General features: G+C 36.3%; 1 long non-coding RNA gene across 1 annotated transcript; it reads right to left on the bottom strand.

Moving 5' to 3' along the window:
* Window positions 1-2,939: 2,939 nt before the first annotated feature.
* On the bottom strand, window positions 2,940-13,541 carry LOC147820994 (uncharacterized). The gene is made up of 4 exons (XR_015447854.1): window positions 13,313-13,541; window positions 6,525-6,722; window positions 5,977-6,083; window positions 2,940-5,323 (listed from the first exon to the last, which is right to left on the bottom strand). It is a non-coding gene; the product is annotated as an uncharacterized LOC147820994 (long non-coding RNA).
* Window positions 13,542-13,810: the final 269 nt, after the last annotated feature.

Raw genomic sequence — 13,810 nt, 5'->3', positions numbered from 1 at the left:
TCCGGAGCCAATCTAAGCCTTCATTTACTGTTGTGTGAAAGGACCACATAAATGTGTAAAAGAATAATATCGGCTTACTCTTTACATTGATGTTATTAGGAATTTCAGCCTCTAGAGGCCAAACACAGCACTGCTTCAGCCTAGTTCTTGTTTCTCACAACACCAGGAGCAGCGTTTGCACCAGCGAAGCCATCCCTGGTGTGTGCATCCATCACTTCCAGTGATCTTTCCCTTCTCAGGATTTCTAACTTCATGTCTTATGCTTCAATTTCATACTTTTTAAATGTGAATATTAAGGATACCTACTTCATAGATTTTTTTTGTTGTTAGAAACAGGAACAATGTAAAATAATTCAGATCATGCAGATGAGCTGGGGCATCTGGTATACAGGACGCAGTCTAAAAGTGATAGCTATTACCCTGTTCCCATTACCCTCCAGATCGCTGAAACTGGCCATCAGGGTAAAGCAGGAAGTGATATTTATTACTACTCAGGAACCCCAGAATCATTTTCCTTGTCACTTATTACTGAATAATTATCTGAGGTGCTCTCTTGTGACGATATTATTACCTGAAATTTTATATAAGAACCATTTATTCATGAAAAGAAAGCCATTGTAATGCAGAGCTGGAGACTACAGTAATAATAAATTATGGGTTAATAAGAACTTACAAGTCTAGGAAAGTGGGACAGGTAACTTGTTACGGGTGGCTCAATAAATCGTGTCACCAACAGCAAAGTCTATGTTTGTTCTCTACAGATTAGGATACCAAAGTCAAGGCCAAACTGAATATGTGAGACAGCTGTGGCAGAAGAAAAGCTGCTGGCTGAGAATTGTTCATTTATTAACACAGTGGAAGACATGTGAAATAAAACACTTTTCTGAGCCTTATCTTCAGTCCACCAAAAGCTAATCAATGAACCAACCAAATTTGATGGAACAAAAGACACTGGTTCGCCAAGAAAGAGCAAATCTAGGTCAAATCTACACTGCAAACAAACAACTGGGAGGAAAGAAAAAGGCCTCTGCTGGTTCAGATGCACAACAAAAGGGACACACACACAGAGCTGTTTGAACCCTTAGGCATGAACTCGGTGACATCGCCCCTTGGCCCAGAACACTGCCCTCTGAGTCACAGAGTCCAAAAGAGCTACTCTGGCGATCTCACTACAGGAAGATAATGCAGAGTCAACAAGTCTGTTGGCCAAAAAGCATCTATAAAGCTGGACAAATGCTCAAAACAACCAATTTCCTATTCTGAAATTGAACCAAAAAGTATTTATTTATGAAAATTAATGAGCTTTGGGTAAGAAGGGTGCAGGGCTCTGGTAATCTTAGCCAAGGCTACTTTCCTTTACTCCTGCCCACAGACCAAGTGCTTCATCAGCGCAGGAGGAACTGTGATCCAGTGGGATTTTGGCAGAGGTCTGGGAGGTGAGACAAAAACAGAGGAATCACAAGCTTGGCACATCTCCTGGATGCAGAGAGGCTGTAGACATGTGCACCTGGCCACTGGACTCTCGGTGCCCACTCATCTCCACTGGACAGCACTGATGGCTCCAGGTGAACACTCAGCAGAGTCACAAGAGACCGGCAGATTTGACAGAACGTTGAAACATTCTCTGCAGCCCGCACATTACTCCATTGGCAGAGGGTTGAATCTTTACTCCCATGAAGTATTTGAGAGCAAACTGTGGTCAACCTTTGGATGATCTCTAACATGTGCCAACACAGGGGCCGCAGCTTTAAAAGGGCACCAAGCAAAATAAATGAGCAGAAGTCAGTATCAATGGATTAGAAGCAGATACACTTCCCAGATGTAGTCCAGGCAAGCTTATAGTCAAACAATCCAGGCTGAGGAACTTTGATGTTTTCTCTACCAATACTTGTCCATATACCTCTTACAGGAATGGATATTTTTTAAACAATTTATTGATATTTTCCTGTGACACTGGTGCATACCTGCCTCACTCTTTTTTTTCTTTCTTTGTACCAGGGATCGAACTCAGGACCTTGCTGTTGTGAGGCAGGCGACAGAACCACTGAGCTAAATCCCTGGCCAGAAATGGATATTTTTAACATGCATTCTAGAAATTGCAATCAAATTAAAAATGAAGTCATTTCTTAATACCATATACTCCCCAAGGTATATTAAAATAGTTTTAATGGCGTCATTGTTGTTGGGAGTGTTTCTGGAATTAAATCCAAGGTCTAAATAATGCATTTAGTGCTATCTTTTAGATTTTTTTATAACTGACAAAATTTTCTCTGTCCTTCTTTTCTACCCCCTGTATTGGACATGTTTGAAAGCATGAGCCATTTGTCGTACTTCCCGACCACCTTATGCAAAGATACATTTAAAACAACAACCATCCTTTCAAATGCTAAGGATTTATTTAAATTTAGAAGTAAATTCTACTACTTGAGGTTGAAGGGAAGGCAGAGGAATGGAGAAAAAATAAGAACCAAGCGAGATTATGTAAAGGTGCAAATTTCCAATGATGAATATCATTATATTGTATACCTAAAATGTACCAATAAAATTAATTTTTAAAAAAGAATTAAAATTACTAGAAAGCTCCAACACTAGGATTTGGTTCATAAGTTATGACACCCAAGTGTGAAAGATATTTATTGAACTTTTATTCATTCACTGACCTAACGATACTACTTTTGAAGATAGCCACAGTGGTTGAGGAATGTGCTACCACATAAGGATAATGGTTAAAATTCACCCTCATAACAAGCCTTAAGGCCATAGCTACTCTTTCAAAAATGAAATGTAAGTTATTCACTTAAAAATCTACTAATTATACTAGTTATAGAATCCATCAGATCTAAGGAAACCAGAGTTCATAGGGGAATCATCATACATTTTTACCTTAGTTGGGACTGTACAGGAGACCGACTTGCTAAACTGATTAAATAGAAAATAACCCCCATTAGAAGTTACTTTAATGAGTTATTTTTCACTAGAGAAACAATACAGACTTTATACAGATTTGTTTTATAAAAACCAGAGAATGACTTACAGAACGTTAGAAATGCTGAGCTTGAAATAAGCTGAACAAAACAATTGAGCACATGTCTTAACCAGATGCCTACCTTGATTATTTTTATGAACAGCTATTCTGCTGCCCAGTTTTTATGTGCAGTTTTATTTTACATATGTGCACGGGAGAGAAAGAGAAATGAGAGAAAGTTCAACATTAACCGTATTTAGCATTACCTTAGGGCATAACATATTCACCAGTTCAGTCACAAATTTTTCCAGAGAAGACTGGATGAAATCATTGTAGCTGTTAAGAATGTCATTTTATATTGAGAACTAATATGAAAGATGATAAAGTCCATACGGATATTACTCCTGGTTCCAGAAAAAGAAATCCTACCAAAAAGGAGAAACGAAATGAACACCACCACTGCCAACAAAAGAAATATGAATCAGATCAAAGAAAAGAACATACTTCACTTAAAAATAAATACATATGCAGAATATATGTGTTCTAAGTACAAGCTGAATTTGAACATCATTATACAAAACTCACTCTCGTGGTCTAGTGTGGCCAGATAACAGTGTGATGTGGCACAATTTATCTCCACAAACTATAAAATCCATAGGTCAAGTCCTGAACTTTACAGTCCCAAACTATAAAGTCCTGAAAGTATGGAGCCAGCTGTCAGCAAATTGATCATTAATATGCACAGGGATGGCTTTCTGACTGTCTCTGCCATATCGCGGTCCTTTCACTCCGAAGTGGGCCACCTCTGCTAACAGCGTGTTTCCAACATGGGAATTCTCTGTTGGTGAGCAGGTTCAGAACCATGCTAATGTGAAAATAACAAGAGATCTTGCCGAGTCCACCGCAGATTTTACTAAGTCCTCAGCATCAAGAAAATAGCTCTAATTATGACTTACAAATTGTATCAGATATTCAGCAAGCCTTTCTTCTTGGAGACATAGGTGCTAACTCTACTCGTTACACCTTAGTAGAAATAGAATTTTGATAAACAGGTGAGCATAGCCAAGTGAAGGCAGCCCCTGTGTTATGGAACATGGATGTGGAGATTTTTTCAATACTAAAACTTAGTACTGAAGAATAAAATACTCAGGCACACAGGTGGAATTGTTGAATTTTTATAAACTGAACACACCCTTCTATTCAGCACTCAGAATAAGAAAAAGAAAAGTATCTGAAGTCCAAAAAGGCTCCTCTTTCTCCTTGCTCATTGCCTACACAATCCTGTTCCAAAAGGCAACCTAACTTCTTCACTTAACATCATGACAACTTCCTATGTCTCTCCCCTATTCTACACTTTGAAAGATCTGAGTTTTTATTCTCTTTCTGCCTTTCCTCAAATATTTTCCAAACTCTGACCATGCTATGTTCAACTTCCAACTTAGGAAATAATCAGAAGTAGGATACAAAACTTAATTTTGAAAAAAATATTTGTTGGCAAGTCAACTCACGGGAATGGTTCTACTCACAGGAATGGGTCAAGTTAGAAGTCTTCAGAATAAAAGTTCAACTGACTAGGAATGTTTTTGGCCAAAGTGCTCAAAATTGACCACTAAATCCAATGTGTACACTTAAAGAATGGCTGAACGGTCTAAATAAATAATAATGGAAAACATTAAATGTTTGATATATAGATCATTTATCTCTAAAGAGAAACATTTTTTTATGTGGGAAGCATTTTGAAACACTCAAAGCACTTCTCACTAATATGGACAAAAAAAGAAAAAATATCATATCAGTTTACAGATGAATAAATCAATATTAAAATATCAAGGAGGTTAAACAAACACTGGAGAATAAAATTCAAGCCTCTGCTCTATATAACTCCAAAATTGCATTTTGAGAACAAAGGTAACAATTATTCGGCTCAGCCAAGTGGTGAAGGAAAAAAAGGAAAGTAAAGGTGGAATGTGTTTTCTCCTAAAACGGGCTATGACATTTAGGCAAATTCATAGTCACCATCAGTTATTTTCTGCTCCTTCTTTCATCATCCTTGCCCCAATTTTGCAAATTTTAAATCCTTAGTATTCACTAGGAGATTGAAGACAATATTAGTGTTAGTGAGTGTTTCTCAGAATGAAGTTATTTGTCAATTCCTCCCTTCTTTCAGTGTTTCCATGGTGTTCATTGGTCAAGAAATTGTGAGAAGTCATTGTGTTCGACGTGTTGTGCAATCAAAAGTGAATCCTGCTGTTGGATGCATACGGCAAGTTTCTTTCCTGCCTTCTCATTTTCCTTCCTTTTTCCTCTTCCTCTTTATGCCTTCCTTTCCTTCCTTTGGAAACCCTGAGCCCAAAAGCCCTTAGGAGAAACCAGAGAAGATAGACATTAGCTGGGAGTGACAAAAGCATCTAAGCAAGGACAGGGCAGGTGGCACTGGTGACAACAAGGTGACACACAGAGAGGATTTGTCAGGGGCTTATCACTCTTCGGGAAGGGAAGAGCGCATCTATAGGAGGAAGAAAATTTACAGAAGTTGATTTTAATTAGAAATATGGTATCAAGATGTGATTTTCAATATACAAATTAAGAGGTAGATACAAAAGTTAGGTGTGCACTGAGATGGCCTGGAGAGGTGGCTTATCTCCTCCCCAAAACATGAGTGTGCCTGGAGCCCACACTTGGTCCAAGATGTATTCTTCATGAGGAGTAAGGGGCTTCAGAGGGAAATTGCTGGGTATAAGATGAGGGCAGGAAATGACTAAATGTTGGACAAAAACTGGAGCCTATTTTTGTGCAAAAAATAAGGAAGGATGAAAAAACTAATATCTTAAAAGGACTCAGAAGCCAGGCTAAATGAATCCTTTTATGGTTAAATCTGGTACAAATTAAATACAAAAGAAAAAATAATGATTTTAACTGATTATAATATATTGAATGCAGCAGGAATGTGGATCCACAGATAAAATTAAGCAAAGAAATAAATAAGTAGAAGGAAGAGAATACTTTCCTACATGGTGGAATGTCGATGCATCCACAGAGAGAGATGTTTAGAGTCACGAGGTCACCATTGGCCACCTCCTGCGGTCATAATTTTCTCATCCACAGATATCAGGGGATGCTGAAAGTCATGGAAAAGATTGAAGAGAAATGAGACATGTGCATGGACTCAGAGTACTTCCCCAGGAAATATTAATGAATTACAAAGCAAAAACATAAAGTGAACCTTCACAGAGGAGAAAGCTAAGTAATGTGAACTTAATTTTGTGATCAAAGTTAATGTCACCAGTAATGGGAGACATCAAAATAATGTATCATTCGACAGGATTCATTAAGAACACAGCGCCACTTGCATGGTTTTCAGCCAGAGGTTAACCTAAAATTAAATTGGGGGGAGTTTTTTAAGATAAATTTGAGGAAAAATCTGAAAAATAATTGGCCAATAGTCTTTGTGAGAGTAAGGTCAAGCGTGAAAGGGAAAGAAATAATGAAGAATTCCAAAGAAAGAAATGAAAGCAACTTAAGCCCTGCAGGCAAAGTGTGATCTTCAGTTGGATCTTACCACTCTTATCAGAAGAATTGGAGGAACTTGAAGAGGATCGGTGGATGTGGACGTGGATGTGTTCATGCCTCACTGTTAATCCCCTGTCTTACGTGGCTGTGCTGTGGATATGCAGGAAGGTCCTCTTTTGTAGGAAACACAGTGCAATTTACTCTCAGATACTTCAAGGCAATAAAGTTGCTAGTGGTGCATAATTTCCTGTGGATTTGAAATTATTTCAAAATAAAATAATGGAAAAAAGAAAGATTTATGTTTAATGGGTATAGAGTTGTTGGTCAACAGAATGAAAATGTTCTAGAGATCTTTTGCACAAGAATTTCAATAAACTTGATGTCATTGGCTGTATACATAAAATGATTTACATAGTACATTTTATGTTTTATGTTTCTGCAATAAAAATGAGAAGTGGAAAGTGGAAAGTGGAAAATGAGGCATGATCAAACAATAGAGTGAATATTTACATTTTTAAAAATTAAATATTTTTAAAAAGCAGTGCCATTAATCCTTCTCAATATACTACCTCTCACTTGACACACACTTTTCTGATCATTCTTGCTACTTTTTGAAGCAATTCTGGAAGTCCTCTTTCCTGAATGTCTATAGTTGTGCAGTTGTGGCTATCCTGTTGTCCTGACCTGATTCAAAACCTTTCCCTTTCATGGTCATTTTGACTTTGGGGAAGAACCAGAAATCATATGGTGCCAGATCTGTTAAATAAGGTGGATGAGGACACAACATAATGTTTTCATTCTATATACTTTGCCATAAACCTTATGAATTAATTTAAAATATCAAGGCAGATTAATAAAATGTTTTTATTCTAGTATTTTAAATTTAAATACTGTGGCTTTTTATCAGATCTCATATAGTTTGAATTTTCAATATTAAACAATGTTCTTTTTAGGAAATACAGATGCCCAAATCCCAATACTTTAGATTATGACTGAATACATCTTGGATTACCATTTGAGATTTTTCACACATAGCCAGGGATGTAAAAACACTGGACACATTCCACCACTTGCAAGTGGGAAGCAACAGCTATGATAGAGGAAGAGAAAAAGCGCTGGATTCAGTGAAGAGCATTCTGCTTACTAGTTTTATGACTTTGAACAAATCATGTCAACACGCTCATCTTTAAAGCCCACGTCTCTAAACTGGGAACAATAATTCCTCCCTCATAATACTGCTGAGCTGTTCACCGAAGATAATATGGATAAAAGCACTGCAGAAACATAAAGCAGTATTATAATGAAAGAAATTAATGAAAAAATTTTTCTACTATGAAATGAATCAAATAACATCCTACAACTATGTCATGTCACTAAAATGGTTTTCTTTAATTGGATTGAAGTGCAGCAGCACATTTCAGCTAGCCATTCTACAGCACCAGGTGATACACAGGACAGACTCTTAGCTTTGGAGCTAAACATGCTCTAAATTAAAGTTCTTTGGGAAACCGAAATTTGGTGACTTCTCATTTCGGTCGGACCTCTGTTAAGATTTTAGTAGAATCTAACATGGAGGCAGGAACTAGAAGAAAAAAAAAATCATACATAGAATAATACAAAAGTTCTCACCTTTCACAATCTTTGGCCAAAATCACTTCTACTAGATTTCCCAAGTACTCAGAGGCCTAGAAGTTGCTAGTGAGTAGCCTGAAGGCCACCATCCCCATGACCTTGCTAAGAGGACATTGCCTGGAGGGTGTCTTTATTACTTTCTGGTCCCTGGGATGCAATACCTGACACCCATAACTTAAAAGAGGTAGGTTTATTTTTGCTCACGGTTCATGGAGGTTCAGTCTATAGTCAGCTAGCTCCAAGTAGGGCTTCAGGGCAGAGGGACATGACAGAGGAGAAAGAGCTTATGGCATGGCAGCAGGAAGTAGAGAGAGGGATCAAGAAGGGAGGAAGAGAGATGTACCCTTCCAGGCTGTGCCACCAGTGGCCCACCTCCTCAACCAGGCTTCACCTGCCAACATCACATTCATCTGTAAATTCATCAGTGGGGTAATCCACTGATGAGTATCACGACTCCATGATCTGATCACCTCCCAAAAGCCTGCCCTATGAGCATGCGAGGCCTTGCAGGGACACCTAGATATAAACCGTAACAGAGAGTAACTTCACAATGCTTACAACCCAGGAGACTCGGGGCCAAATCCCAGCTCCAACTGGAAAAAATGTAGACACATTTCTTGTCTGTCTTTGGTTCATTCTCATCCAATACAGACAGCCTCCCTTTCTGGGAGGTTTGCATCCATGGATTTAATAAATTGGAGATGGAAATATTCAAAAAATATTTGCATCTGCAGTGAACATATACAGGCTTTTATTTTGTCTCTGCTCCTTAAACATTGCAGTTCAAAAATACATACATAGCATTTATGATATATTAGGTATAAAATATAATCTAAAGATGATTTAAACACAGGGGAGGGAGGAAAGGCTATATCCAATACCTTGGCATTTTATGTAAAGGCCTTGAGCACCATGGGAGTAGTGATCCTGGAAACAATTCCTCCTGTGTTGAGGAACCACAGTATACTTTCCTAGAACTGTGGCAGATCACATTCAGTCTAGACTCAGAAAAGAAAGGAACAGAGAAACTGCTAGAGGTCAGTAGTGAGCACAAAACCTTTGTGTATATTAAGAAAACAATTGAAATGTTTTGTGTTTTCTTGTCTCATGTCAGAAAGCTAAAATTCTAAATGCATGTAATACACATTAACTGAGACTACCTATAGTAGGTAAGGCCTTTAAATACTTGCTAGTTGGACTTCTTATAAATTAATTCACTTTCTATATAAAATTAAATCCTTTCAAAACCCTTTACTTTCATGGTTCTTTGTAAAATTTTTATGTTATCCACTTTACAGCATTAACTTCTTAAAATTCAGAATATGTTTAATTCAAATAGAAAAACCATTTCTGTTATATAAAGTCGATTGACTTTAAAATGCTCAGTTACTGACATTTGTAGAATAATGGAAAAGTTCTTATTTCATTACTTGTATTAAAAATAATGACCTCCAATATTAGATATCAGTTCTACAGATTAATCCATTAAAACTTTCAAGGAATGTTTAGAATTTAAACTGGCTAGTGTTACTTCAACTTTAGTTTTACTTTGTTCTTTGGCACATTTCTTCTCTTATTATTATAAGGATCTTTAACTGCCAAGGGGATAGTTTGTCATTTAAATACATAGGTGAACAGAGGGTTAAAATATTTTCTAACTATTCATATGAAAGTGCAAAACCCATCTTCTTTGCATTTCCTCACAATTTAAAAAGACTGTGCATTTTCTAATCTTCCTCTCTTTATGTCTATGACAAAATGACAGATATAGAAACATCTTCACAGGGAAAACATGCTGATTAGGAAGAGGACCAAGCTATCATTTTAGATAAACCAAAATAAAACAAAGCAAAACATGCCATTAGCTGTCTTTGTTCCTTTACAATACTCTGCTGATTTCTTAAAAATTGCAAAAGAATTTAAAGAAAAGGGAAAAAGAAAGTCCTTGCAACAGTGTGCTAAGGTATATGCTCAATGCACTACTTGAAAAGTATTGTATTTCTATTATGGCAAACAAGGGTGGTATTGGGAAATGTTGGAAGGTAGGAAAAGTTAACCACTGGATTTGATTGATCTTAGTTATACAATAATTTCTAGCACATACTTCCAAGATTTGCATACACTATTTTGGCATTTTGGAGTAATTATCTCTGCGAAACTTTCACAAGAATACTTTATTTCCACAGGTAATTAAGGTGACCTAGTTATGTCTGCATAAAGATTACTCTGTGAATAATGCAGACCCAGGGGAGACCAACAGGTCACTAACAGCAATCAATCTAACTGATGGAAAAGAGAGAGAATCTCTTCCATGACTCTACTCTGTACTATCATGTGGCTATTTTTAAGGTGCATTATTTCATCAATAAGATCCTAAGAACTTGAAATCATTTCCTTTGAACTATTCTGGGTATCATTTTAGGCTTCTTTTAAAATTTGAAGCTTTGAGTTTGTTAACTCCTGCTCCTCAGTAATAAAGAAAATTAATATTCATTTTTCCAAATGAACATGGAATCTTGTTGATTTTCAAGAGCATGGTTAAAGAATTGCTCTGACTTGCAGATGAATAACAAAGCCTTAGCCAGGACGCTCTTGTTTGTGGATGATTGTTTATCAGCAAGGCCTTCCTGACACTGAGACAGCTAAGTGTTGCATGTCCCTAAATTGTTCCTTGCTTCCTGCAGATGTGTGTGGGCCCAAGATCCATCTCCCCTCTCCACAGAAAGTCAACACTCTGGCAGCTGATGGGCCCTACTCAAAGACCAGGGAAATCTGACCTCAGTCCCAATCCTCAATATGCAACTATTGTGGTTTGTTTCCCTCCCACCACCTTGAAATTTCCTGCAGAAAATCACATCATCAGCCACACCACACCAGGAACACAATCTTGCTTGATACTAAAATATCACAAATGTAGCCATTGAAAGCATGCCTCGGATTAATTAAAGGACACATATTTAGCAAAATTAAATCAAAAGTAAACTGAAATTCAAAATAGTTCAAATAATCTGAAACAGGTTTAAATCCCAATTATTTTTCACCTCATAGCACTGTGGCTGGGATGGATAACACAGTGTCAAATACAAATGTGCTTACAAGTGAACTTTTTATTTTTTACTTCTGAGAAATATTAAAAAATTAAGCTCAATTTCTTAAATGGTGTTGTCTGTGATCCTAGATATTAAAATGCTAATAGTTCAGACTGAAGGATATACAAAAGAAAAATACATGCTACTAAATATGCAAAGCATTTGCATTTTCTCTTGAAGAATTATTTAATTAAGGGATGACTTACAATTGTACGACAAACTTGGATGGTACTTGGTTAAGAGCACTAGTTGCTTGAGGGTGACTGCCATGTGTATTTTTGCTGGAGTCCCTAATAAGTGACACACTTGTGTCATTACATTTGAGGTGAAGCAGAAGCCTCTGTCAGCTTCGATCCACATGGTCAGTCCCTGGGGGCAAAACATCTGATTAACTAGCAAAGCCACTGCTGCTCACAGCTGTATCACTGGAAGCTAGGATGTGCTCAGCCTATTTAGTAACCAAGTATATTGTCATAAACACTCTCTTGCTGGCTCATATCCCACAAATATTAACTTCTACCCAAATAAATTACTATTAAAACAGTTAGGCATGAATGGGACCATGTGTGTATAATCTACATTGACTGCATTTCCTGTATGCTCTATTTGCCTACAATAAAAACTATTTGTTTGATATATTTATATATATTATATATTATATTATATATTATATTATATATAATATATAATATATATATATATGAGATAAGTCTTTGTTGATTTCCTCAATTTTAAGTTGACTAGGCGGGTTTAGCAAAGTCCTTTAAATTTCTCTAATAAGACTTATAGAAGACTCTATTACTAGTAGTCCTGTTATTCTAAATAAAAAGTATTCTCAATCTAGTGAGCACAGGCACCCACATTTGAGTGACCTATTAAAGTTCCAGCATGGTATGCATTTTAATTATTTGGACCTGTTTTAATGAGACAATTTTCTAAGTCTATAAAATATTTATAAACTGTAATTATAAATCAAAGAGTGTCAATGGCTCAAAAGATCCATTTTGATAAAATTTTATAAATGTCGTGAATGGTGAATATTTAAAATATTTACAGAAGGAAGGAAGGAAAGAAAGAGAAAGACAAAAGAGAAAAAAAAAGCGGGGGGGGAGGACAGACGACAAAGTTGCAAAAAATAATAAGGCGCCTGCAGGCAAACAAGACCTGCTAGTATAAAATGTAAAATTATACTAAAAGCTAATTTACATTTTGCCTGATGAAAATAGGAAAAATCATTTATTCAACTTTTACTTTTATTTTTAGGAAAATGTATTTAAAATTTTATTCATCAGTGAAACCCATTTTCTTAGTCTAATGTGAGTTTAAGCATCCTTATTATACCTTGCTCACTGTTCTGTGTTACTCAACCCATTAACCTGTCATAACCTGCATTATCCTCTGGAACAGATTACTTTGGAATTTAAAAAAAGATTTATGGTGTATTTGTTTACTTTGTTATAAGCAGCTTGGTTTAGAAAGGGTGCTCAAAAGCAAAAATGCAATCAATTATGAAAACAACCTGCTTCAATGACATAAAATAAGGTAATGAATATTTTCAAATGCAGATCTATTTCCTAAGTCTTATAGTTGCAAGGAGGAAAATCATTCTAAGGAATTTTTTTTCTTTACTAGGAATTGAGCCTAGGACCTTCGAACTGAAGTACATCCTCAGCCCTTTTGTGTACTATGTTTGTTTATTTTTGCAGCAGAGTCTTAGTAAGTCACCATGTTTCCCAGCAGGGCTCTACTTGGTAGTCCTCCTGCCTCAGTCTTCCTGAGTGCTGGGATGAGCAACCTGTGCTTTCATACCTGGCTTTTGCAAGGGAAAATATTGAAAAAAATAATCTTACTTATCTAAGCAAAAGAAAATGATGATGTTTAAAAGTGCAAATCTACTCAAAACATGGTTTATGCTGTTTAAATCAACACATCTAAACACTTAAAGCTATTATTTATTTCGGTAAGAAGAAGCTCAATATGCTCTTTATATATCCATATGGGAGGGTGGAAGATAAATGTTACAATAAAAATGACTATTTTACCTAATAGTTTCCCAAAAACCCTTTTCTATACACTTGAATATTTTAAAAAAACAGAACAGTTTTTAATAACTTACTCTGTACTTTTGCATCCATGATATATATCTTCTAGTTTCTCCAAACACCTCTTTTTGAGAAGGAATTATAGAAAAATAAAAATCAATCATCAATCATATTAAGAAGATTCAGCAGTTAGTGGCAAGCATCTCAATGTAAAAAACATTGCATTTTATTGTCTGCCGTTTTACTGATCTGATTAAATGAACAGGATGCTCTTCAAAACTGCTCAGTGTCTCTCCTAAGGACAGACTAATTACCAACCGTTAATATTAAGAACACACTTGGGGCAGAAAAATAGGACTTCAATTTACAGTAATAATTTTGGGATGGAGTTGTTCCAACAGAAAATTGTCACAGCTGCTCAAAGTGTGATGACAACCATGAAAATAAAATAAATACAGTTATAACTTCCCAGTAGATCTTGGGGTTCTTTGCCAAGAAAAGTTAAATATTTCATGTATTTTCACAAATTACAGTGTGAGATTTATACCTTATGTTTAGAGTTAGTGGTTTTA

The sequence above is a fragment of the Heterocephalus glaber genome, unplaced genomic scaffold, assembly GCF_053883595.1.
Source record: "Heterocephalus glaber isolate CG9 unplaced genomic scaffold, H.glaber_assembly_v1.0 deba00001778, whole genome shotgun sequence".
In the NCBI taxonomy this organism is placed as follows: domain Eukaryota; kingdom Metazoa; phylum Chordata; class Mammalia; order Rodentia; family Bathyergidae; genus Heterocephalus; species Heterocephalus glaber.
The sequence above is the reverse complement of the archived record's forward strand: the minus strand, read 5'-3'. Positions and strand labels throughout refer to the sequence as shown.